The sequence below is a fragment of the Neoarius graeffei genome, chromosome 6 (assembly GCF_027579695.1).
Source record: "Neoarius graeffei isolate fNeoGra1 chromosome 6, fNeoGra1.pri, whole genome shotgun sequence".
In the NCBI taxonomy this organism is placed as follows: domain Eukaryota; kingdom Metazoa; phylum Chordata; class Actinopteri; order Siluriformes; family Ariidae; genus Neoarius; species Neoarius graeffei.
In genome coordinates, this window is record NC_083574.1 from 40,805,942 (window position 1) to 40,833,313 (window position 27,372).

A 27,372-nucleotide genomic window follows, 5' to 3' on the forward strand; every position below is an offset into this window, starting at 1 on the left:
TATACAGGTTTGATTGACCAAAGGTTGACATGTATGCACACCAGAAACATAGTTCTGACTGTTCATGTCCAGAGTACTGATTTGTTGTTTCATTATTTTGTGCATATCCAGTAATGCCATATATAAATGCTGAAACAATTAAAAAATAAAATATACATTACACAGCTCCTAGAGACTGCAAATGCCTGCACGAGGATAAATCAAAACTGAGCTGGCCAAATTGTCTAGAATTTGTGTAGAATGCTAAACCACAGTGATTCATCCAATCCCGTGGGTTTTTCTCGGGGTCTGGGTACCTTAACACAATTTCCCCTCCCATTGGTGACACGAAAGGACAGTCTCGAGATTAATTATTATGTGTTAATTCATACAGCGCCCTCTTCCCGTGACAGCTTATTCACAAGGATAAACAAATCGTCCTGTGGCCCCCCACGAGGATAAACAAATCGTCCTGTGAAACCCTTCACAAGGATAAACAAATCGTCCCGTGGCCCCCCACGAGGATAAAGAAATCGTCCCGTGAAACCACTCATGAGGATAAACAAATCGTCCCGTGGCCCCCCACGAGGATAAACAAATCGTCCCGTGAACCCAGTCACGAGGATAAACAAACAAATCATCCCATGACAACTATTTCACGGGGATAAACAAATCTGGGTTTTCGGATACTACCAACCAGGCGGAAGTCCCTCAGACTTACCTGGTCAGTAGATCCCGGACGAGCCCCCAAACTGAAAGGTTTTCTTCACCTCTTGCCCTCACCATCTCGAGATCAGTCCCCCCGTGCCACCCAGACGTCTGGGGGTGAGTCGCGAAGAAAGACAGGAACCCCGCAAAGTAGTTCGCAATCTTTATTCACAAGTCCCCCATGAGATGAGAGAATACAGGAGATTTTATATGTGTGTATTATCTATGTGGATGAAGTGACATCACTGTTTGATTTCTGTCTGTGTGGATATGCAGCTATGGGTGTGTGTGGGTATGTCTGACATCATTGCAGATCTTGGCGCTGTTCAGACACATTTCTGATCAGTAATACACATTTCATATCAAAATAAGCAGAATGTTCTGATGACATGATAGCACAGGGCTGTCCCTGACGCACAGCCTGTTCTCATGATATGATAGCAATGTTCAGACAGAATGGAATTTTTAAACAAAGATACTGTGTCTAGCTGACCAGAAGGTCATTTTTAACTGAACAGAATAAATCCTTACAATTTTGTCACAAAATAAATTACTGCCTTCTTGGTCAAGAATAAATACTTACAATTATTTATCCTTACAAAGGAATAAATCCTAACACCTTCGAAAAACAATAGGGTCTCGCACCGAACGGTGCTCAGGCCCTCAAACACAGGAAGAACAATAGTGTGCTTTTGCAAGCGTGCTAATAAACCCAGGAAGAACAATAGTGTGCTTTTGCAAGCACACTAATAATAATAATAATAATAATAATAATAATAATAATAACGCGTACGCAGGAAGAACAGTAGTGTGCTTTTGCAAGCACAATAATAATAATAATAATAATAATAAATGCAGGAAGAACAATAGTGTGCTTTTGCAAGCACAATAATAAACATGTCTAAGTAAGAAGAGCAGAAAAATAAAAGGGTGGAAAAAAGAGGCTTAAAGAGCTAGGATTGAAACCAGGGCCTTCTTGCTGTGAGGCGACAGTGCTAACCACTATACCACCGTGCTACCCCCACCAAAGATTTAGCTTATCATAAAAACCTGAACATTTAACAGAGCTGTGTAGGTTTTTTTAATATCCATTGCACACTATTTGACCATTTCTTATTTGTGATAAAAGAACCTTTGTGATGCCAAACATAATAAATGTCTTGTTAGTATAAATAAAAAATAATAATTTAAAAAAATTTCTTTTGTTTTTTCATTTTGTCCAAAAAGTATCCAAAACTTTCCTGTGACGCATGATACTCGGTGTGTCAACAAACCTTGTTTAATAAATGTGATAACCCTTAGACTCCCCTGACGTGAGTACAAACGCTCATGACTCAGCAGTACATGTGATCACTCACGGGCTACATACAGATGCTTCAAGCGTGGAGTTAAAAAGCTGCCAAAATGTTTTACAAATTCTCCACAATTTGCAAAAAAACGAGAATATGATTTATAAATGCCCCACAATTCACAAATATACAAGCAGTCTCCTGTTAGTGATTTTGGTGACACTACAGTAAAGTTAATCTTTAACAAAGGTAAAGTTATTGAATTTTTTTCCCAATAAAAATTCCACAAAATTATGCAAAAGCACATTTTTTTCCAAAATAACTGCCGTAGTATAACAAACAGGAGACTGTTGATGTGTGCGGTGATTTTGGTGACACGACAGTTTATTGAATATTTTTGTAACATCTCTTTTCGGTCTTACACTTTTTAGACAGATCCTGTAGACTCATCTCACAGCCAGCTACACAGAGAGACCAGTGTGATTTATCCAGCTTGCAGAATGACTCGTTTTGATTAAAATTAGGTATGGCTCATGGTCTACATTGGTACAGCAGGAAAGAGGCCTCTATTGTGTTTTAACAACGTTTCACTTCATAGTTATTGATCCAGGAAGATTGAACCTGTGAATATACAACCCCAATTCCAAAAAAGTTGGGACAAAGTACAAATTGTAAATAAAAACAGAATGCAAGGATGTGGAAGTTTCAAAATTCCATATTTTATTCAGAATAGAACATAGATGACATATCAAATGTTTAAACTGAGAAAATGTATCATTTAAAGAGAAAAATTAGGTGATTTTAAATTTCATGACAACAACACATCTCAAAAAAGTTGGGACAAGGCCATGTTTACCACTGTGAGACATCCCCTTTCTTTTCTCTTTACAACAGTCTATAAACGTCTGGGGACTGAGGAGACAAGTTGCTCAAGTTTAGGGATAGGAATGTTAACCCATTCTTGTCTAATGTAGGATTCTAGTTGCTCAACTGTCTTGGGTCTTTTTTGTCGTATCTTCCATTTTATGATGCGCCAAATGTTTTATATGGGTGAAAGATCTGGAGTGCAGGCTGGCCAGTTCAGTACCCGGACCCTTCTTCTACGCAGCCATGATGCTGTAATTGATGCAGTATGTGGTTTGGCATTGTCATGTTGGAAAATGCAAGGTCTTCCCTGAAAGAGACGTCATCTGGATGGGAGCATATGTTGCTCTAGAACCTGGATATACCTTTCAGCATTGATGGTGTCTTTCCAGATGTGTAAGCTGCCCATACCACACGCACTAATGCAACCCCATACCATCAGAGATGCAGGCTTCTGAACTGAGTGCCGATAACAACTTGGGTCGCCCTTCTCCTCTTTAGTCCGAATGACATGGCGTCCCTGATTTCCATAAAGAATTTCAAATTTTGATTCGTCTGACCACAGAACAGTTTTCCACTTTGCCACAGTCCATTTTAAATGAGCCTTGGCCCAGAGAAGACGTCTGCACTTCTGGATCATGCTTAGATACGGCTTCTTCTTTGAACTATAGAGTTTTAGCTGGCAACGGCGGATGGCACGGTGAATTGTGTTCACAGATAATGTTCTCTGGAAATATTCCTGAGCCCATTTTGTGATTTCCAATACAGAAGCATGCCTGTATGTGATGCAGTGCCGTCTAAGGGCCCGAAGATCACTGGCACCCAGTATGGTTTTCCAGCCTTGACCCTTACGCACAGAGATTCTTCCAGATTCTCTGAATCTTTTGATGATATTATGCACTGTAGATGATGATATGTTCAAACTCTTTGCAATTTTACACTGTCGAACTCCTTTCTGATATTGCTCCACTATTTGGCGGTGCAGAATTAGGGGGATTGGTGATCCTCTTCCCATCTTTACTTCTGAGAGCCGCTGCCACTCCAAGATGCTCTTTTTATACCCAGTCATGTTAATGACCTATTGCCAATTGACCTAATGAGTTGCAATTTGGTCCTCCAGCTGTTCCTTTTTTGTACCTTTAACTTTTCCAGCCTCTTATTGCCCCTGTCCCAACTTTTTTGAGATGTGTTGCTGTCATGAAATTTCAAATGAGCCAATATTTGGCATGAAATTTAAAAATGTCTCACTTTCGACATTCGATATGTTGTCTATGTTCTATTGTGAATACCAGGCTTTCGTCTAAACGGGGGAACATCCCAGCAACACTACGTGACAATGTGTCTGATCATCAAATACGTTATAATTGCTCCAAAAATATTCCAATCATAGTGGATACACCGCCAGACGGTGCAAAAACAATCCGAATTGGCGTTTTCCAGACTGAGGCGCCATGTTGTTTAGTTGTTTACTTGTCGCGGCTGCTCTCGCGAGATTTGACATGGGTTACATACAAGGTCAGCTGACTTGTAGCGCGAGATTTCTCGAGACTGAATGACCTTTCACCCACCGGCGCGGGAGTTTTTGACAGAAGTAGTTCGCGAGTTGTTTTTGTTGACACTTGGGCATTTAAAGATGTCATCCCGTGGCACGAAGTGGAAGAAAGCCAAAGACTGTCCTGGGCAGAAGAAGATTAGGCCAAATAAAAAAAATAGTGTGTTTCCGGTAACCCGACCGATCGAGAATTTCCGCGTCGAAATTGCCGACCGTAAAGTTTTTATTACAAATTTCCCTCGATATTTTAGTGTAAGCGGCATTAGTTTGTCATAATTTTTTGTTTCAACGCATTCAAGTTGTGAAAGAAACGATAAAAAGTAAAATGTTTCGCCACTTCTATCAGCCCTCCTCCATAAACTGAGCCGAGCCGCCATTTTGAATCCTCATTCAAGGCTGTAATGCAAATTGCTTCCTTTTCAGTATACAAGTGCACTTCCATGGCAGGGAAAAACACTACATTTTGCCGCCTATGTAGTCCCCTATTTATACAAATAGGAGTCATTCAGGATTCAGCCATGTTTTTGCTCGACCCAAGTTCTACAGTAGGCTAGGCTAGGCCGTCTGCTTTTAATGGAAGTAGCCTAGCCTAGGACGTTATTTTCACGTTATTTCTTGATTAAGGTGTTTTCACGTTATTACATGAAAATATCATGAAATATCGCTTCCGTAGATCATAACTCGAACTCTCGCGATATTTTTTTTATTCGTTTAAAGAGTTAAAACACTTATTTTATTATGATGTGTGGTATAAAGGATTCTGTGCCAAAATACTATTTTGTAAGATGTTTGTGTTAATTTTTTCGAACAAAATTAAAAAAAAGAAAAAAAAAAACTTTCCTACCTACCGACCTTATTTTAGTATTTCATGTTACCGGAAACACACTATTTTTTTTTTTTGGCCTTACTTCTTTCTTTTTCAGTGTTGACAGACAAGTTGTTACAATTTCCCTCTCAGATAGCCTCAGAATGTCCCATTGGAGCATTTTTCAAAGGCTTTGCACGGTGGGGGGGGGGGGGACTGCATTCCATTTTTATTTATAATTTGTACTTTGTCCCAACTTTTTTGGAATCGGGGTTGTAGTAGTGGGGATATAGTAGTGGGGATATAGTAGCGGGGATGGCTGTGCCAGGCTAGTAATCTCTACTGCACAATGAGGCCTGCTGGTGGTCATATTTGTCTGGGTCATACAATTCTATGTTATATAGCTGACCCGACCCCGGCCCCCCATCACAGTCAGGAACGACAATGTGGCCCCTAGAGAAAAAAAGTTTGGTGACCCCTGCTGTATAACCAACTTCCAAAATCCTTATTTCCCTTATAAAATCCTTATAAGATGCAAATTAAAATAATTTACCTAAAATTTGAATGATAATTAACAATAATATATGCCAGTTACTTTTTATTCAATATTAATAACAATAAACCTTAAGAATGAATACAAAGCTCCAATGTTTGACAAAAAACACAAAGTGTAAATGTTATGCACTCTTTTATCATCGTGGGAATTGATTATAGCTCTAAATAATAAAGTTTATTTGTATGCCCGTTGTAGGACTCCCTATGTGTGGGTGGAGCACAGAGGACGGCAGGACAGAGATCAGGTTTATCACTTGGCTTTATTGCCACACTTTTCAGCCTAACAATAATCAATCTGGCACAGACACACACACAACCGGCGTCTGGTTCAGGGATGAGCTCCTTCCGCTCTCGCTCTCCCTCCTCATATAGGGCGCGGTCACAGGGAAGACACACAAACACAGGTTAATTGCTCTCAGGTGTAGTGATTCTGCCACTTACCTTCCCTGACTCCGCCCTCCTGTCACAGACCGGCGCTTGACCACGCCCCCGCTGCCACATACCCCCACCGCCCGACTCAGGCCGGGCGGCCGTCCGGCCTGCAGCCGACTCCCCCCGACGAGAGAGGAAGTCCGCCACGACCATCTGTGCCCCTGGCCTGTGGACCACCTTGAAATTAAAGGGTTGGAGCTCCAGATACCAACAGGTGATCCGCACGTTGGTATCTTTCATGCGGTGAAAGGGCGCCCCAGCAGGTAGTACCGGAGGGCGAGAACCGCCCACTTGATGGCCAAACACTCTTCCTCTATTGTGCTGTAGCGCCCCTCTCGCACTGACAGCTTCCTGCTGATATACAGGACCGGGCGGTCCTCCCCCTCCACCTCCTGGGACAAAACCGCCCCCAGCCCTCTGTCCGACGCATCGGTCTGCAACATAAAAGGGAGAGAAAAGTCAGGGGAGTGTAGAACTGGCCCCCCACACAGTGCAGCCTTTACCTCTGAGAAAGCCCGCTGGCATTGCTCTGTCCACTGGACCGGATCTGGTGCCCCCTTTTTAGTGAGATCAGTCAGCGGGCTGGTGACGTCCGAATAATTAGGTATAAACCTACAATAATAGCCAGCCAGCCCCAGGAACTGTCTCACCCCCTTTTTGGTCTTGGGCCTCGGGCAGGCTGCAATTGCTGCCATCTTATTAATTTGGGGACGCACCTGCCCGTTGCCTAAGTGGAAGCCCAGATACCGTACTTCCACCTGCCCAATCGCACACTTCTTTGGGTTGGCTGTGAGCCCCGCTCGCCTCAGCGACCTAAGGATGGCCCTCAGATGTTCGAGGTGCCGCTGCCAGTCATTACTATAGATGATGATGCCATCTAAATACGCGGCCGCGTATTTAGTGGCGTGAGGGCGGAGGACTCTGTCCATCAGCCGCTGAAACGTAGCGGGCGCCCCAAACAGCCCAAACGGAAGGGTGACGAATTGGTGTAAACCAAACGGTGTGGAAAAGGCCGTTTTTTCTCGGGATAGTGGAGTCAAGGGGATCTGCCAATATCCCTTCGTCAAATCCAGTGTTGAATAAAAGCGAGCAGTGCCAAGTCGGTCGAGCAACTCATCAATACGAGGCATTGGGTATGCGTCGAATTTAGACACCGCATTGACTTTTCTATAGTCCACACAGAACCGGACCGACCCATCGGCCTTGGGTACCAAGACCACCGGGCTGCTCCAGTCACTGTGGGACTCCTCGACGATGCCCATTTCGAGCATGGTCTGAAGTTCTTCCCTAACCACCTTTTTTTTGTGTTCGGGTAGCCTGTAAGGGCGGCTACGCACTACCACCCCCGGGGGCGTCTCTATGTGGTGCTCTATGAGGTTAGTGCGACCGGGCAGGGGCAAGAACACATCCGAAAACTCGGTCTGCAACTGGGCGACCTCCGTGAGTTGGGTCGGGGAGAGGTGGTCTCCACAGGGGACCGGAGAGGTACGTGATGCCAATGTCCCTTTTTGAACCTCCGGCCCCAGCTCCGCCTTCTCCGGAACCACCGACACCAACGCCACGGGGACCTCCTCGTTCCAGAGTTTAAACAGATTGAGGTGGTAAATCTGTAGCGCCCCACCCCTGTCTGTTCGTCTCACCTCATAGTCAATGTCCCCGACTCGCCGTGTGACCTCAAAGGGTCCTTGCCACTTGGCGATCAATTTGGAGCTCGACGTGGGCAACAGTACGAGTACTTTATCTCCCGGTGTGAACTCTCTAAGGCGCGTACCCTTGTTGTACAGGCGGGCTTGCCGTTCCTGGGCCTGCTGCAAATTCTCCTGAGTTAGGTGGGTGAGCGTGTGGAGTTTTGCGTGCAGGTCCATAACGTACTGAATTTCGTTCTTACTTTGTGAAGGTCCCTCCTCCCAATTTTTCCGCAGCACGTCCAGGATGCCGCGTGGCTTACGCCCATATAATAATTTGAATGGGGAGAACCCCGTGGAGGCTTGAGGGACCTCTCGCACTGAGAACAGCAAGGGTTCGAGCCACTTATCCCAATTATGTGCGTCCTCACTCACGAATTTCTTAATATTTTTGAGGGTGCAGTTGAACCGTTCCACTAAACCGTCCGTTTGTGGGTGATATACGCTGGTGCGGATCGGCTTAATCCCCAATAACCCATACAGTTCGCGCAGTGTTCGTGACATAAACGTAGTGCCTTGATCTGTCAGAATCTCTTTCGGAATTCCAACTCGGGAGATGACGCGGAAGAGTGCCTCTGCAATACTGCGTGCTGAGATATTGCACAGAGGCACTGCTTCCGGGTATCGCGTTGCATAGTCCACCAGACCATCTAATGGCCCGACGAGATCCATCCCAATTCTCTCAAACAGGGTCTCGATTAACGGTAGAGGGCGCAAAGGCACTTTTTTGGTGTGCGGCATGCCGTACACCACCTACGGACATCGCCACGAATCCCCAGCCAATAGAATCGGGCCATTATTCGGGCTAGTGTTTTATCCTGCCCTAAGTGTCCAGCCATAGGATTAAAGTGAGCCGCCTGGAATACCAATTCCCGGCAGCTCTTTAGAATCAAAAGCTGCGTGACTCGCTCTTTAGTTTGAGTGTCCTGCGTCACTCGGTATAATCTATCCTTCATAATCGCGAAGTAGGGGAAGGACGGGGTGGCGTTCGGCGGGAGCGTTTGACCATCGATTACTCTCACTTGGTCAAACGCATGCCGCAGAGTCTCGTCTCGCGACTGCTCTAATGGGAAATCCGCGAGGGATTCCCCAATAGAGAGAGGAGGAGCCGGCGGCTCCTCACTCTGACGCGGAGATGACGTAGACGGCTCTGTGACAGCTGCTCCCGCCAAAGCGACACCGGGACCTCCCCCTGTCAACTGGCAGGACCCACTCTCTACTAGGCGCGTCATTAAACCCCGAAATCCTGGCCAATCAGTCCCCAAAATTAAAGAGTGGGTAAGGCGAGGATTAACCGCCGCCTTCACTATAAATTTTTCCCCTCTGAAAATAATGTGGATCGACACCAAAGGGTAGCGGTGAACATCCCCATGCACACACAACACCTTCACCCCTTGTGCTCCCCCCAATGGCTCGTTTTGAACCAGGCTTTGGCGAATTGAGGTCTGATTACAACCAGAATCCACCAACGCCTGATATGTAGCCCCTTGGATACTCACCGGTATGCGATACGCTCCGGCCCGATTGAGGGCGGCCTCTGGCGCGTCGGGGATCCGAACCACCGCGCCCACTTCCATTGCTGTGCACTGCTGTTGAAGGTGGCCCGGTTCCCCGCAGTGCCAGCAAACCGGCCCAGGCTTTCCCTCTGCACCGGTGATCTGGGGCTCACTCACCTGAGGTGGGGGAGAGACAGACACAGAAGGGAGAAACGGGAGGGCACCGCGGGTGCGGCGGGCCGGCTGGGGTGGTGCCGGCCCCCGCCTCTGCTGTGGGGGAATGGGGCGAGGACGGGACACAGGAGGAGGGGGAGAGAGAGAGAGAGAGAAGAGGAGAGAAGAGATGATGTCTTCTGCTGTCCTGCCGCCGGGACAGCCGCCAGATGATCCTCCGCCAGCTCGACTGCCTGATCCAGCGACGCCGGGCGGTGGCACTGGACCCACTCTGCGGTTCCTGCTGGTAAGCGGGCGATGAACTGCTCCAGTACCACCTGGTCGACGATTCCCTCGGCGTCACAATCGTCGCCCCTCAGCCACCGCCAGCAGGCGTCCCGGAGCTGCTGGCCGAACGCGAACGCTGTTGTTCCGGTGTGCACCCCACGCGCTGGAGGACGGCCCGGCGGAGGTCCGTGTAGGCCAGCCGGCGGTCGGCGGGGAGCTGTAGTGCGGCCAGCTGTGCCTCTCCCGTGAGCAGGGGGAGGAGGTGCGCCGCGCGCTGCTCCATCGGCCACCCCGAGGCTTCGGCGACCTGTTCAAACAATGTGAGGAACGCCTCGGGGTCATCCTGCGGGCCCATCTTGGTGACAGTGAGGGGAGACAGGCCCACGGCCGGAGCTCTGGTGGGCCCCGCCGACGCGAGGAGATGCCGGAACGCCTTGCGATCTTCCTGCTGGGCCAGCACCAGGGCTTCGAAGCGCTGCTCTTGTTCCTTTCGGAGTGTAACGAGCGCCTGGTGCTGGCTTTGCTGAGCCGTGGCGAGGGCGTGGACCAGGTCGGCGAACGGGGAGGATTCCATGGGGCTGCTGGGTTGGTGCTCCACTTTCCCAGGTTTCGGCACCACTGTAGGACTCCCTATGTGTGGGTGGAGCACAGAGGACGGCAGGACAGAGATCAGGTTTATCACTTGGCTTTATTGCCACACTTTTCAGCCTAACAATAATCAATCTGGCACAGACACACACACAACCGGCGTCTGGTTCAGGGATGAGCTCCTTCCGCTCTCACTCTCCCTCCTCATATAGGGCGTGGTCACTGGGAAGACACACAAGCACAGGTTAATTGCTCTCAGGTGTAGTGATTCTGCCACTTACCTTCCCTGACTCCGCCCTCCTGTCACAGACCGGCGCTTGACCACGCCCCCGCTGCCACACCCGTATACTACGTTTATTGAATCAAATCCGTATAAAATACAGACATTCTGTCATTATAATCTCAACGAAAGCTTCACTGAATTGATTCTTTAGAACAAACTCGCATGCGTGTGAATCAATTTACTTGATTCTTGACTCAGAATCTACGGAAACCTTATTTGTATTTCTGTTTTCAAATTGTAAACAATAATCACACTTTCATGCTGCATGAAATTAAAGTATGAACTTTCCTCAAACCTCCCATTACGTGTGCATGAACTCAAACAAATGCAGTCCATGCGTCTGTATCGATTCGCTGGATCGAGTCATTTTTATATTTCGTTTAGAAAAAGATCCGAATCGTTTGTGAATCTCATCACTTTTACTGAGAGAGAGAGAGAGAGGGGGATCCTCCTCCCTCAGCACAGAGGGGAATCAACACAGAATGGAAAAATCTGCTTCTTAATCAATCAGTTTCAGTGTTTGGTGAGTAGATCATCTGTATTTTATTTTATATTCACTGTATGTCGATAGTCCGAAACTTGTAACTGGAAAGATACCAGTAAAGTCATGAGTGGTCTCATTAGAACTCCAGTAACATTAGAACTCCAGTTCCCATAATGCCGTGTGAGCTAGGCATGCGCACTAGATTAAGAAAAGCAGCTCTTTAGGACAAAACTCTCGCCTCATCAGATTTGGGCAGTAGAGATGGGATTTATGGCTCTTTGTTGGGATCCGCATCTTTGTGATCCGTTCTTTGAAAAGAGCCGTTCAAAAGACTGGCTCATTTGGCTCTTTTTAAATATTTATTCAGTTTTAAGAAGACAGCGTCTAAAGAAGCCAGATCCCTCTGCTTAGACAGTGACATCAATATTTCTGGACATACCTTTTATATAAAGCAACCTAGACTTACATTATTGTAACCCCTAAATGCTCATAAATAACCATTAAAAAACAATGAGGGCTTCAATGGATGTCCATGCAGAACGGCTTTTCTGTAAAAAAAAAAAAAAGAACCCACTCAAGAACATAGTTATCAAGAACGCAAGAATATTTTTTAGAAAAACACTTATTTTACAAAAATATTTAAGTCTGAGATACAAAATAGATACAACTACAATAAATATAACACAAGAACTAGTTATCACACAAGAACATTTTAATAGAAAAAAAACAAACTTTCTATATTAAAAATATTGAAATTGTAACAAAAATAGATACAACTAAACAGTCAGATAAATAGATAAAGTTATAACAAGAACACAAGATTATTTTAATAGAAAAAAACAAACTATTAATGCAAAAATATATTATTAGAAAAATAGATACAACTAGACAAACAGATAAATAAATAAAATACACAAAAATAGAACAAACAAAATGACGATAGAATGAATTAAATGAACGTCCGTGCAAAGTAGTTTTCCCACAATATTATCATTAATATCACACAACAACATTATAAACTATATACAAAACAATTTGAACTATTAGGCAAACAGATAAAACTTGAATAAATAAAAGGCAAATGCTGTTTAGCCTACTTCTTGTCCTTGGGCAAAAGCTTTTTCATCTGAAACACAGTACAGAAAAAGAACGACAGAAAGAACGGCTCCCCCAGCTCGAGACTCGGTTCTCATCGTTCATGCCTAGGAGCCGTTCAAAAGAATCGGTTCGTTGGCGAACGTCACAACACTATTGGGCAGTAATTCTATACGTTCAGACCTTAAATAACTGTACAAGCAAATACAACACAAAAACCATTTTTAAAACATTCACTTAAATTAAACAGACATGGTAAAAACAGAAGAAATATATTTAAGGCTTAGAGTTTGATTAATTCAGCCAAATCAAATATCACTTTCAGATTTGAAGATATTTATCAGGAATCATTTTTAAAATATTGAGTAGTACACCACTTCCTGTTCAAAGGCATAATAAAAGGCATCAAATATATTTACCCTACTTGTGAATGGAAATGCCGAAAAGTTTAACCACCACCTAATGTTGATCTAAAACATTTTAAAATTGATCGTGTAGTGGTATTTTTTTTTATTAATCATATGTAACGGTCATGCTGAAAACTCTAACCTTTAAATATCCTATATACTCCTGTTTCTGACGTGTTTTAGCGAGATGTGGACTTGTCTGGGAAGCATGCAATTAGATCAGCAGCGAGCTAACCCGCTTTTTACTTCATTTTTGACATTTTTTGAATAATTGTCATCCTATTATACATATAATATTTTGAATAATTGTTCCGTAGCAATATGCTCTGTCTCTTTTCTCAGTCAACATTGAGATAAGGGCTCCCAGACTGACCCAGATAGATAGCAATAATATAAACAAACAACCATCCATGCAGGCATGGCAGACAAGGACACACAGATATCTACACTTGGCACTTTCTCACACAATAATACATTTAATATAATTAATCTCTTTATATTACTAGGTAAATTCCATATACATCAAGTCAAAATGTCCAAGACAATAAACCCCCTCATTCCCATTATTTTTAATTGAATTAAAAATTTATTTTGAGTCTCTGTCACATATCGAATCCAACAAAAAGTGCTTATCAGCTATTCAATTTTATTCAAATTACATTCAGTGAAATTGTTTGTCATTTCAATTTGCCCTGTTTTATATCTCCTTTTCTTTCTTTAAACATATTGCTCTTTATGAGGCTAAGCTTAAACATGTTCCTCCTAATTTTGAACAATTTTGAACTATTGATATGAAATGGGGGTGGCACGGTGGTGTAGTGGTTAGCGCTGTCGCCTCACAGCAAGAAGGTCCTGGGTTTGAGCCCCGTGGCCGGCGAGGGCCTTTCTGTGCGGAGTTTGCATGTTCTCCCCGTGTCCGCGTGGGTTTCCTCCGGGTGCTCCAGTTTCCCCCACAGTCCAAAGACATGCAGGTTAGGTTAACTGGTGACTCTAAATTGACTGTAGATGTGAATGTGAGTGTGAATGGTTGTCTGTGTCTATGTGTCAGCCCTGTGATGACCTGGCGACTTGTCCAGGGTGTACCCCGCCTTTCACCCGTAGTCAGCTGGGATAGGCTCCAGCTTGCCTGCGACCCCGTAGAACAACATAAAGCGGCTAGGGAGAATGAGATGAGATGAGAATTTTTTCAGCAAGAAACAGAGTTAACAAACGTTTACTTGAAGAATGTTGAAAAAAAAATTTTTTTTTGTCCTTCCAGTGGTGTTTATAAATCGGAGACTTGGGTTTATCTTTATTTAACCATTAAGAAAAACGTCATAAATTATCATGATTATGATACATTGGCTTGTATAAGTATTCATTGTCCTTGAACCTTTCCGCATTTTGTTGCACTGCAACCTGGAACTTAAATGGAATTGACATGAAATTACACAAAATATGATTCAATATTCATGTGCATCCTGTTTATGTTAAGCAGTACACCCTCTCTCTCTGGATTGATGTCATCCTACAGTCTCTTCTCGAGCAAGGCGTGGTGAGACCGTGTACCAGCTCGTACAATACACCTGTCAATCCAGTACCTAAACCTGATGGTACCTGGCGTTTTACGCAGGATTTACGTAAGATTAATGAATTGATCATCCCTGTTGCACCCATTGTACCTGATGTTTCTCATCATTGCTGTTTTTCCGTTATTGATCTCTGTTCTGCCTTTTTCACGCACAGGGGGAGATAGTATTCTTGGACACGTTTTGCTTTAAGGTTTCATTGACTCGCCTGCTGTTTTTTCAGCCGTAATTCAAATTCATAACGCACTCTGTGACCTCTCCCTCCCTCAGGGCTCTGTGGTCCTGCAGTACGCAGACGATCTTCTGGTATCTGCTGAGTCACCAGAAATCTGCCAAGACGCTTCCTTACGCCTGCTCCAACATCTGGCGCACAAGGGCTTTAAGGTTTCCAGGACCAAGCTGCAATATTGCATGGACACTAAGTATTTAAGTATTGAACTTTCACAAGCTAAGCTGTCGTAAGCTGTCATCTGATCGGGTGTGGGTGATTCTAGACACAAAACGCCCTGCAACTAAACATGCACTGATGTCTTTTCTGGGTCTTATCAATTACTGCGGACAATGGATCCCTGACTGCTCTTTATATGACAAGATTCTCTGTTCTGCAATCTCTCATCACGATCCACAGCAACACCCTTTGACCTGGACTAACACTATATGGCGGACGCTTATCACTCCCTCAAAAGCGCCCTTTGTTCCGCCCCGGGTTTACCTGATTACTCCAAGCCCTTCCACCTCTATGCCTGTGAACACCAAGGCACAGCTGTTGGCCCGGGAGCATGGGGGGGATGCGTCCTTGTGTGGTTTTTATCCAAAATGTTAGACACTGTTGCTCAAGGCTTACCTGCGTGTCTAGGGGCTGTCTCCGCATGTGCTCTGATGGTTTTAGATGCGGAAAAATTGGTTTTGTCTCACCCATTGATCTTGCACTCGTCACATCAAGTTAAACAGGTGTTGCAAAATTTACAGACCCAACATATGACTGTTCAAACTCTGTTCAACTAACAATCTTGAAATTCGTGCCACATCGTCTTTTGATACTGTAGGTCACGCTCTCGCACGCCTCCTTAATTCTCGGGATGACATTGATATTGTCTGTCTAAAAATCGTACATACTACTAGTATCAGTTCTGATCTCTCCTCCAGCCCTCTAGGGCTGGGGGAAGTACTCTTTGTTGATGGTTCTTGTTCTAAACGTGTATAATATTTTATAATTTATAATACCTCTGTGGTTACTCTGTGTGTTCACTGCCTGATATTGTGCATGAGGCATATGCTCTTCCTTTCTCATTTGATTTTTATCATCTTGACTGTGGACAAATTCTCTAAATGGGTAGAAGCTTTTCCCTGTTCTCGAGAGAACACGAAGGTAGTTACTAGTATTCTGGCAAAAAAAAAAAAAAATACTTAGTTATAATAATAATAAATTTTATTTATAAGCGCCTTTCAAGGTACCCAAGGACACTGAACAGTAAAAAAAAAGCAGAACAATAAAATAACAATAAAATAATAAGAAATCAATAATAATAATTGTTGTTATAGTTATGGGGTTTCAGACGCCATAGACTCAGACAAAGGTACCCCCTTTTACCTCGAAAGTCACACAAAACCTCCGTAAGTATCTCTCACTAAACTGGCGTTTTCACATTCCGTACCACCCTCAATCCCCTCAGAATCCTCTGGTATCGTAGAACGTACTAATCAAACATTGAAAGACAAACTAACTAAGGCCATGCAGGCCACAGGTTCAGAAAAAAATTGGGTAGACTTATTGCCAGCCACTCTGGCTGAAATTCGTATGACAGCCTAGTTTAGGGGATACTCCCCCTACGAAATTATTTTTGGAAGACCTTTCCCTCTCCCCTGGAAGAAGGGAACTCCGGCTCCGGGTACCTCTGATTTGAAAACACATATGGATGAGTATTCTGCAGCCCTTATAGATAAGTTGCATAAAATTTGTACCAAGGTCAATAGTACAATATTATCTCCACCAGCAGCACCCACACACCCCTTTCACGTGGGAGACAAGGTGCTGGTGCGACTCTTTAAACGATTTGGACAATTGGGAGAACCTATATATAGTGGGCCTGCAGACATAGTCGCCATTACTTTTACTGCTGTTTTAACTGACCTTTTTCCACAGTGGATCCATGCCACGCGATTGAAGAAGGCTCCATAACAAAGTTGTGTTACAATGACAAGTTTGCTATTAACGTTTTCTCTGTGTCCCTATCCAGTCTCTGTTCTGTCTCTCTATCTCTGAGCTCTACACAGATTTGACATGACCTGTGTGCAGCCCTGGCCGACTGAGAATCCTCAGATTACCTGCAAGACGTTGTGAACAAAGAGGGGATCTCGCGTCCTGTCTGGGACCATTCACCCTCACTACAACCATGGAAGTCCTCATCACGAGCTTTGTGACCACTCTACTGCTGCTCAGAGCAGGGTTACCCGCTCAAGCTGGACCTCGAGACAACATCTTTTGGCAATTCGCTAACTGGACTGCATGAGCGCACGCGAATGAAAGTTATGTCTGTCATCTGATGCCGTCTTATACTATTATTACACGTCTCTATACTCTGAAGCTCTGTATTCTTACAGGACTCTGTTCTCACTATAGGTCGATATGCCCTATAATTTCATTTTCCCTCACTGTTTTAGAACAAATTACTCTGAAGGAAGTAGCGTGTATTTGGGACAAATTAAGCTCCGGTGAGGTGGGACGAGGGCTGATAGGGCATGCCCGCCCTCTGAGCACCAATACCCATCAAGAAGAGCAAGGATTAACTCAAGCATATGAGTTATATGTATGATCAGAATATTGGGGTGTGATACTAGTATCAAAGAGGGGATTGTTAGGATTTATTCCTTTGTAAGGATAAATAATTGTAAGTATTTATTCTTGACCAAGAAGGCAGTAATTTATTTTGTGACAAAATTGTAAGGATTTATTCTGTTCAGTTAAAAATGACCTTCTGGTCAGCTAGACACAGTATCTTTGTTTAAAAATTCCATTCTGTCTGAACATTGCTATCATATCATATCATGAGAATAGGCTGTGCATTAGGGACAGCCCTGTGCTATCATATCATCAGAACATTCTGCTTATTTTGATATGAAATGTGTATTATTGATCAGAAATGTGTCTGAACAGCACCAAGGTCTGCAATGATGTCAGACACACCCACAGCTGCATATCCACACACACACACATAGACAGATATCAAACAATGATGTCACTTCATCCACATAGATAATACACACATATAAAATCTCCTGTATTCTCTCGTCTCATGGGGGACTTGTGAATAAAGATTGTGAACTACTTTGTGGGGTTCCTGTCTTTCTTCGCGATTCACCCCCAGACGTCTGGGTGGCACGGGGGGACTGATCTCGAGATGGTGAGGGCAAGAGGTGAAGAAAACCTTTCAGTAGGATTATTATGATTATTATTATTATTATTATGGCCCGAGCACCGTTCGGTGTGAAGACCCTGTTGTTTTCGAAGGATTATTATTATTATTAGGGCCCGAGAACCATTCGGTGCGAAGACCCTATTGTTTTTTGAAGGATTATTATTATGGCCCGAGCACCGTTCGGTGCGAGACCCTATTGTTTTTCGAAGGATTATTATTATTATTATTATTATTATTAGGGCCCGAGCACCGTTCAGTGCTAGACCCTATTGTTTTTCGAAGGATTATTATTAGGGCCCGAGCACCGTTCGGTGCGAGACCCTATTGTTTTTCGAAGGATTATTATTATTAGGGCCCGAGCACCGTTCGGTGCGAGAACCTATTGTTTTTCGAAGGATAATTGTAAAGGTTCCCTCAGCCGGAACGGTCAACCTCTCGAGATCAATGCCTTCCTGCCACCTGCAGAATCCTGGGGCGAAAAAAACAGCTCGAAAAACAGACCAGAAAAAAAGAGAGATTGGTTTCACCTTCGTTTATTCACAGTTTTTTCACCAAAGATAGAGCATCCAAAAAAACCTTTTATAACATCCAAAAAACTGTTCATCTTTCTAAAGGCAGCTGTGTTTGTGTGTTGTGTCTGTGTGTGTGTATGCGTGTGTGTGTGTGTGTGTGTGTGTGTGTGTGTGCGCATGAATGTGTGTGTGTGCATGAATGTGTGTGTGATATCTTGTGGCTAGGTCAGCAAATCACATCTTAATTCCATCAATATGTATGTGTGTGAGTGAAACCTTGGATCAATCATAAGCAAAATATCCTGTATATGTTTCATATCAACGGATGTTCTTAACAACTCAGCAACTCAGCATTTACGCACAACAAAGCGCGAGATGTTTTTTACGACAATTTTAAACAAAGACACTATGTTTAGTCTAGCAAAGAAGTGTCTTCTCCCCTAGACGAAGGTCAAGTTACACAGGAATAGTTTAAAATCACTGTTATAGTGACCCCTCACCGAATCCAGGGACGCATGTCGGCCGAAACGAATCCAAGATAATCGCAAAAGAAGCATTTTTTATCGAAATTTGTGATTTTCGTTTTTTTCCATCATGTGCAAGTTGAGATCTTGAAGAATGCAATCAGTATTTCAGATAATAGATTGTTTTGTTGGAAAAGCATACAGTACATTTTTTGTTGCAAATTGTCTCTTTTTTGTCAGGACTGTAGCCTGCTGGGGGGTGTGGGTAAATTACCATATGGGCCATTCACATGATGATTTAAGTATTTTGTTTTGTTTTTTTCGCGAATCAGCTGTATGATACGAGCTGAGCTCGTGGCTACTTAAGCTGCATACAGGCACGTAATTTCACTATGGAATGAGCAAGCTAAACAGAGCGCAGAGGAGCTGAAACACCGCGAAGCAAACAGACACACGGTATTTACATCGGAGATAACCATTTCTAGCAAAAAAAAAATGCAACCTCATTTTCCAGATTGAATGGAATACTTGAATGATCGGATGATACACGGACCGTTCTAGGACTACTTTCCATCGGAGGCATTGATGTGTGCAAGGCGACGTTTCTCTTTCTGATGGGGTAAGTTTATTAATCTAAGGCTGTGTGGTTATTTTTGCATGTAACGGAGAGTGTTGTGGTTTGGTTAAGCCTAGGTCACAACCGGACGTACGATTTTTTGGCCATGCGATTTTTGGCGTTTCCCAAATCGCTGCGTTTTTGTTCATGGAGAAAGACGCGCGTTGGCCGTAAGTTTGTCTTGCAACCTGAAAAAAACGTAAGCGCCCGTAGAGTTTGTTTGACATGACAAAGAACCTCTGCGGCCAGTCTACGGCTCGAAAATCAGCACGTCACACGCACGCTCTCATGCGTTTCACACGCGCCCTCCGTGCGTCTCTTGCGTTTTTTGCATGTAGACCGGCCGTAGGAGCACGTACGGCCGGTTGTGACCGAGGCTTTACATGAAACTAGCGTTGTGTTAGTTGTGTCATCATCGTGCTATCTTTCTTACGGTGTGAGTAATTTTTCAACCACAAAACGTTAAAGTATACTTTAGGACTTATTTTTGCACTTCATAATTGTTTTGGGCATACTTTGCATGGAAGGAAAATTGATGTGGTGATCTTTGTTTACATGAAAGTAGCATCATGCTAGCTCGTAGGGGGTAGGGCTTTCCTTAATGTCATGCAAATGAGCAACATTATGTGCCCTCCCTGCACCCAGAGTAGCTGAGATGGAAAACTTTGAGTTCAATTTTCTCCCTTTTCTGTTTTAAGAGGTATACACTTTCAAAAGGCCACACATTCTTCAAATATTGTCAGATCTCCACATGGAAGGCATCATTGGAAAGCTTAGAAACTGTACTTTCTGAATCTGTCAATAACTTAAAATGCCCCTGGGCGGACATGTGTCCCTGGATTCCGTTATTTGACACATATGTAATAGTTTAAAATAATAAAGGATCTTAAAAAGCTCTAAAATATTAAAATCATAAAGTCTTAACACATTAATTACCTTGTGCAGCAATAAGGCTAATATAAATCTATAAAACTGTAAAACTAACATGAATCACTTAATGCAGCTTTAAATCTAACATTCAATCATTTCAATTTCAAATTCAACACTGAAGAGACTGGTTAAATCTAACAATCCTAAATCATGTTCTGCAGCTATAAAACTAACTTAAATCATGGCTTTAAATCTAACAATCCCCCCCTTTGTTACTATTTTATAGTATCAGATTAGATTTTAATTAGATTAGTGTTACGATGATAATATACATTGTTTTCCCTGTGCAGGGGTTTATGGGTAAAAACATTTATCATCTTATACATTCTATCCATTAAGCATTTAAAAATGCAGGGTCCCAGGAAAATAAACAAAAGAAAAACCACAATTACAGGTATACACATAGAAAGAATAGCAGTCCATTTACCAAACAATCTAGAAAACCACATCCACCCTGCTGAGTCTCCATGCTCGTCATGCTCCAGCTGTTGAGCAATCTGTTTCATTTGATGTACGGCTGCACCTATTTCGCCATCTGGGTTATCATTAGCAGGGACAAAAGTGCAACAGCTTTCTCCAACCATAGCACAAACGCCCCCTTTTCTGCCAACAAAATATCAAGGGCCATACGATTTTGAGTAGTCATTAGACGCAGGGCGGTTAATTCAGTCCTAATACCATCTACAGCTCTAGTGGTTTCATTAACAAAGCTGGCTAAGCGATAATGTGTTATTTCTACTTCCCTCCACAGATCAGATACGCCAAAATGAGGAAACATCGATGTCTAGAAATGGTGCCATTTAGAAGTAAGCTGATGTGTCAGGGGTGGGAAAGTACCATAGACATCTCGTTTCGGGCGATGAGCAGAGAGGGGATGGATAGCAGTGATAGCGTTCTTGAGTCGTATGGGAGCACAAACACCTGACCACTTGGTGGGAAAAGAAACCAAGAGATCAGATCTATTACCGCAGTACCAGTACCAGTTTAATGCTAATTTAGCACCAGGATAATTATTAGGGTGTGGTAGAACACAATCAGGATGAGCCCTACATGTATTATTGACATACCCGATACTGTTGTGTGTACAATTAGTTAGCGGAGGGTTACATTGGCATGAATATGGGACCCAGCGAGGACATGGAGAGGTGGCAGAATTCTGATCATATATGTGATTACATTGAAAATTAGGAATTTGTCCCAAATACACGTTACTTTTAGAGTAATTTGTTCTAAAACAGTGAGGGAAAATGAAATTAGAAGGCATATCTACCTGCAAAGTAGTGAGGATAGAATCTTGTAGTATAATGTTGGGGGTATCTGTGCCAGATACTGAAGAAGTCTGGTTTAACATTGCTACCACAGAGGGGTGCGGAGAGTAATTACAGAAAGGGCCCCAAAATTTAAAAGGTTGGCCCTTTGGGCCCCAAGCATAATATACTGTAAAGCTTCAGAGCATAGCGGCAAAGGTGGGCATGTAATAATAGTAGAAGGCGGCATCAAATGACATACATAACAACTTTCGTTCGTGTGTGTTCGTGCAGTCCAGTTAGCGAATTGCCAGAAGATGTTGTCTCGAGGTCCAGCTCGAGCGGGTAACCCTGCTCCGAGCAGCAGTAGAGTGGTCATGAAACTCGTGATGAGGACTGTCATGGTTGTAGTGAGGATGATTGGTCCCAAACGCGGCGCGAGATCTCTTCCCCTCTTTGTTCACAACGTCTTGCAGGTAATCTGAGGATTCTCAGTCAGCCAGGGCTGCACACAGGTCACGTCAAATCTGTGTAGAGCTCAGAGAGAGAGAGAGAGAGAGAGAGAGAGAGAGAGAGAGAACAGAGACTGGATAGGGACACAGAAAAAACGTTAATAGCAAACTTGTCATTGTAACACAGCTTTGTTATGGAGCCTTCTTCAATCGCATGGCATGGATCCACTGTGGAAAAAGGTCAGTTAAAACAGCAGTACGAGTAATGGCGACTATTTCTGCAGGCCCACTATATCTAGGTTCTCCCAATTGTCCAAATCGTTTAAAAGTTGCACCAGCACCTTGTCTCCCACTTGGAAGGGGTGTGTGGGTGCTGTGATGTCTCATCTCATCTCATTATCTCTAGCCGCTTTATCCTTCTACAGGGTCGCAGGCAAGCTGGAGCCTATCCCAGCTGACTACGGGCGAAAGGCGGGGTACACCCTGGACAAGTCGCCAGGTCATCACAGGGCTGACACATAGACACAGACAACCATTCACACTCACATTCACACCTACGCTCAATTTAGAGTCACCAGTTAACCTAACCTGCATGTCTTTGGACTGTGGGGGAAACCGGAGCACCCGGAGGAAACCCACGCGGACACGGGGAGAACATGCAAACTCCACACAGAAAGGCCCTCGCCGGCCCCGGGGCTCGAACCCAGGACCTTCTTGCTGTGAGGCGACAGCGCTAACCACTACACCACCATGCCGCCCACGGTGCTGTGATGTAAGGATCTATTTTCTAATGCAGAGTTATGCCTTAATGTGGTATGTCCTGTATATAAGATACATCACCTGTGATATGTATCAGTGTGCGCAGTAACCAGAGAAGCTGTATGCCACTCAGTCACGAAGTTCAGTAAACAAGTTAAACAAAACTAGCTTCAAGTTGTTTCATTATAACTTCACATGGTGTCAGAAGTTAAGGAATGGCAAAATTCCATCCTCCAGAAAACTTCGAATTCAACCATCCGGAACGTTGGCCAGAATGGAAGCAACATTTTTCCCGCTACAGGACTGCGGTGAAATTAAACAAAGAGGAAGACGATGTACAGGTCTGTACTTTGATTTATGCACTCGGGAAGGAGGCAGAACAGATATACAAGACATTCGTTTTCGAAGAAGAAGAAGAGACGTATGAGACTGTGTTAGGGAAGTTTGACAGCTATTTTGTGTCACAAGTTAATGTGATCCATGAGCATGCACGATGCCACCTGCGTGCTCAGAAGCCAGGCGAATCTGCTGAAGAATACATTCGCAGCCTTCATGAGCTAGCCCAGACATGTGCTTTCGGAAATGCAAAGGATGAGAATATCCGCGACAGACTTGTGGTAGGAATTATCGACAAAGAACTGTCTGAGAAGATGCAATTAATGCCGAGTTTAACGTTGAGCAAAGCAGTGGAACTTGTGCAACAGTCGGAACAAGTAAAGGAACATGTCAGTGAACAAACAGCTAGCAGCAGCGCTCATTTGAACGAAGTGGCACGACAACGGCAGCAACAGCAGCACAAAGAAAAGGGGAGACCTAAAAGTGGAGGACACGGACAAGCCAACAAACATCTGAGAGAAAACACCAGTGAGTGGAAATGTAAGAGATGTGGCAGAAGCCATGGGAGGAATGATTGCCCAGCTAAAAATGCAACATGCAGACGGTGCATTTTGCAGTAGTGTGCCGTACTCGAGAAGTCAATGATGTTAGTGCACCAAAAGATGGCGCCGTTGCCACACATTTCCTAGGTGAAACCAGGCAAATGCAGGATAACAGTGCATGGACTATTTCTCTCCCAATACTTGACACTGCTGTTGATTTCAAAATTGATACTGGGGCTGATATCAGTGTAATTTCTGAAAAGACATTTTCAAGCCTAAAATACAAACCTAAACTGACAAAAGTGACTGCCAAGTTGGAGAGCCCGGGAGGAAAACTACAGTGCAAAGGACAGTTCACGGTCACAACTACTGTCAAGAACAAGCCTTTTAGGATAAAGCTGTTCGTTGTGAGTGGATCTACTGTGAGCAACCTCCTAGGACGTGGAGCGTCAGTCACGATGGGCTTAGTCAAAAGGCTGGATGAACTCAAATCGGCAGTCCCAACAGACATTGGTTTGCTGAAAATTAAGCCAATTCAGATTTGCTTGAAAGACAATGCGGTCCCGGTGGTGTAGTGGTTAGCGCTGTCGCCTCACAGCAAGAAGGTCCGGGTTCGAGCCCCGTGGCCAGCGAAGGCCTTTCTGTGCGGAGTTTGCATGTTCTCCTCGTGTCCATGTGGGTTTCCTCCGGGTGCTCCGGTTTCCCCCACAGTCCAAAGACATGCAGGTTAGGTTAACTGGTGACTCTAAATTGACCGTAGGTGTGAATGTGAGTGTGAATGGTTGTCTGTGTCTATGTGTCAGCCCTGTGATGACCTGGCGACTTGTCCAGGGTGTACCCCGCCTTTCGCCCGTAGTCAGCTGGGATAGGCTCCAGCTTGCCTGCGACCCTGTAGAACAGGATAAAGCGGCTAGAGATAATGAGATGAAATGAGACGATGCGGTCCCATACAGTGTCACAACAGCCAGAAGAATTTCTGTGCCAATGCTTTCCAAGGTCGAGATGGAGTTAGACAGAATGATGGCGGCTGGAGTAATTGAGGAAATAAAGGAGCCAACTGAATGGTGTGCGCCGATGGTGGCTGTCCCCAAGAAAAACGGACAAATTAGGATATGTGTGGACCTCAAACAACTCAATAAGGCAGTAAAGAGAGAGAAATACATGCTCCCCACCATTGACGATATCCTACCTAGACTTGCAGAAGCCAAAGCCTTTTCACTCCTCGACACTGCTAGTGGCTTCTGGCAGTTGCCCTTGCATGAGGACAGTGCAAAGCTGACTACATTTATAACACCTTTTGGCAGGTACTACTTCCGACGACTGCCTTTCGGAATAACAAGTGTGCCAGAGATTTTCCAGAGAGAAATGTCAGAGCTCCTGAAAGACCAAGACGGCGTAGCAGTTTTCATGGATGACATATTAGTGTATGGAAACACGACAGAGCAACACGAACAAAGACTTCAGAGTGCACTATGCACCATCGAGAATGCAGGACTGAAATTGAACAATGAAAAGTGTCTGCTGAGACAGAGCCAGCTCTGCTACCTAGGGCACGTGATCGACAGCAATGGCATACGTCCTGACAATGCAAAGATCGAGGCCATAACACAACTACAGCCACCTGAGAATGTATCCGACCTGAGACGGATGCTGGGGGTGGTCCATTACCTGGGCAGGTATGTTCCACACCTGTCTGAGGTGACAAGGCCACTCAACGAGCTCCTGAGAAAAGACACAGCATGGACCTGGGGCCCAGCTCAAGATGAAGCATTCCACAAGGTAACGTGCCTAATCACAGAATCACCTGTTTTGGCATTCTACGACGTTACAAAGAAAACAATTGTTAGTGCTGACGCCAGTAGTTATGGAGTGGGCGGTGTTATCCTACAGGACCACGAGGGCGTACTGAAGCCGATAGCCTACTGCTCAAGAGTGCTTATAGATGCAGAGAAACGATACGCCCAAATTGAGAAGGAGTGCTTAGCCTCTGTGTGGGTATGCGAAAAGTTCTCCAGATTCCTGTACGGCTTAGAAAGCTTCAACCTTCAAACTGACCACAAACCACTCGTCCCATTGATAAATGCCAAAGACCTTGACTCAGTCCCACTCAGGTGTCAGAGATTGCTCATGAGAATGATGCGATACAACCCAGTTGCTGTGTATGTGCCTGGCAAAGAGCCAATTGTGGCGGATGCGCTTTCAAGACACCCCCAGCCAGTCATCACTGCGGATATCTGCAAGCTGATCCAGGAAGTAGAGGCATATGAGGAAGCAGTCAGCAACGCATGGCCCATCTCGCCCACCAAAATGGACATTGTTAGGGCAGAGACAGGAAAAGATGCAGATATGGAAAAGGTGAGGCACTACATCAGGGCTGGCTGGCCCAAGTACGCTGCTAACGTTCCTCATGCAGTGAAGCCATACTTCAGTGAGAGACATCACCTATCCATCTCCCAGGGGCTAGTGCTCTACGGCGACAGAATTGTCATACCCCAAAACATGCATGCTGACATCTTGCAGAAGATTCACGGCAGTCATCAGGGCATCGTGAAGTGCCGTGAGAGGGCCCAGATGAGCGTCTGGTGGCCTGCCATAGGAAAAGACATTCAGCAGTTAGACAGCAGCTGCAAAGACTGTCAAGAATCACGACCTACACAGAGAAGAGAACCACTGCTGACCACCCCGCTGCCTGCCCGTCCATGGGAAAGAGTGGGAGTGGATATATGTGAGTTGAACAAACAGTACTATCTGACAGAGACGTGGCTGACGGACAACACGTCTAATTCTCTGATCAGTTTTGTCGGCTTCAGGACAATACGAGCGGACAGGGACACTAGAGCGAGTGGAAAGCAGAAAGGAGGGGGGCTAATACTGCTCGTCAACAACAACTGGTGTAACCCTGATCATGCTACCATCAAGGTATGTATATGCAATGAAGACATTGAACTTCTAGCGGTTAGTTTAAGACCATATTATTTGCCCAGGGAGTTCAGTGTGGTGGTCGCCATTGTTGTTTACATACCTCCTTTGGCTAATGCAGAAATCGCGTGTGACATTATTCATACTACTATCGCAGGACTTGAGTCAAAGTACCCAGAGGCATTCATTGCTGTGTCTGGAGATTGCAATCATGTCTCTCTATCTAAGACTTTGCCTACATTTAAGCAGTTTGTTAACTGTACGACAAGAGGTGATAAAACTCTGGACTTGTTGTATGCAAATGTTCAGAATGCATACAAATGCACTGCACTGCCTCCTCTTGGCCGATCAGATCATGACATGATTCACCTTTCTTCCTCTTATATTCCAACTGTTAAAAGGTTACCTGTCATAACCAGGACATCAAGAGGTTGGTGTCCAGAGGCTGAGGAAGCTTTAAGGTGCTGTTTTGAGATAACAGAGTGGGATGTGTTCTGTGAGGAGTATGGAGAGGACATTGAAGGTCTAGTTGAATGCATAACCCAATATATCATCTTCTGTTATGACACTGTCATGCCATCCAAGGTAGTTCATTGCTACCCAAATAATAAGCCATGGATTACCAGTAGTTTGAAGGCCTTATTAAATGAGAAGAAAAGGGCGTTTAGGATGGGCGACAGGAACAGATTGAAAGAACTTCAGAGGGAACTGAGGGTGAAGATAAGAGAGGGGAAGGAAGTATATAGGCTTAAGCTAGAACAACAGCTGCAGCAAGATGGAGTAAAGCAGGTTTGGGCTGGAATGCGAAAGATCACAGGCATGGAACAGAAAGGTGGGGCACTGCTTGCTGGTGAACAAGGTCTGGCTGATGATCTTAATAACTTCTTCAACAGATTTGACTGCACCACACCAATCCAGTTTCCCCCATCTGGTCAGTGGACAGTCAAT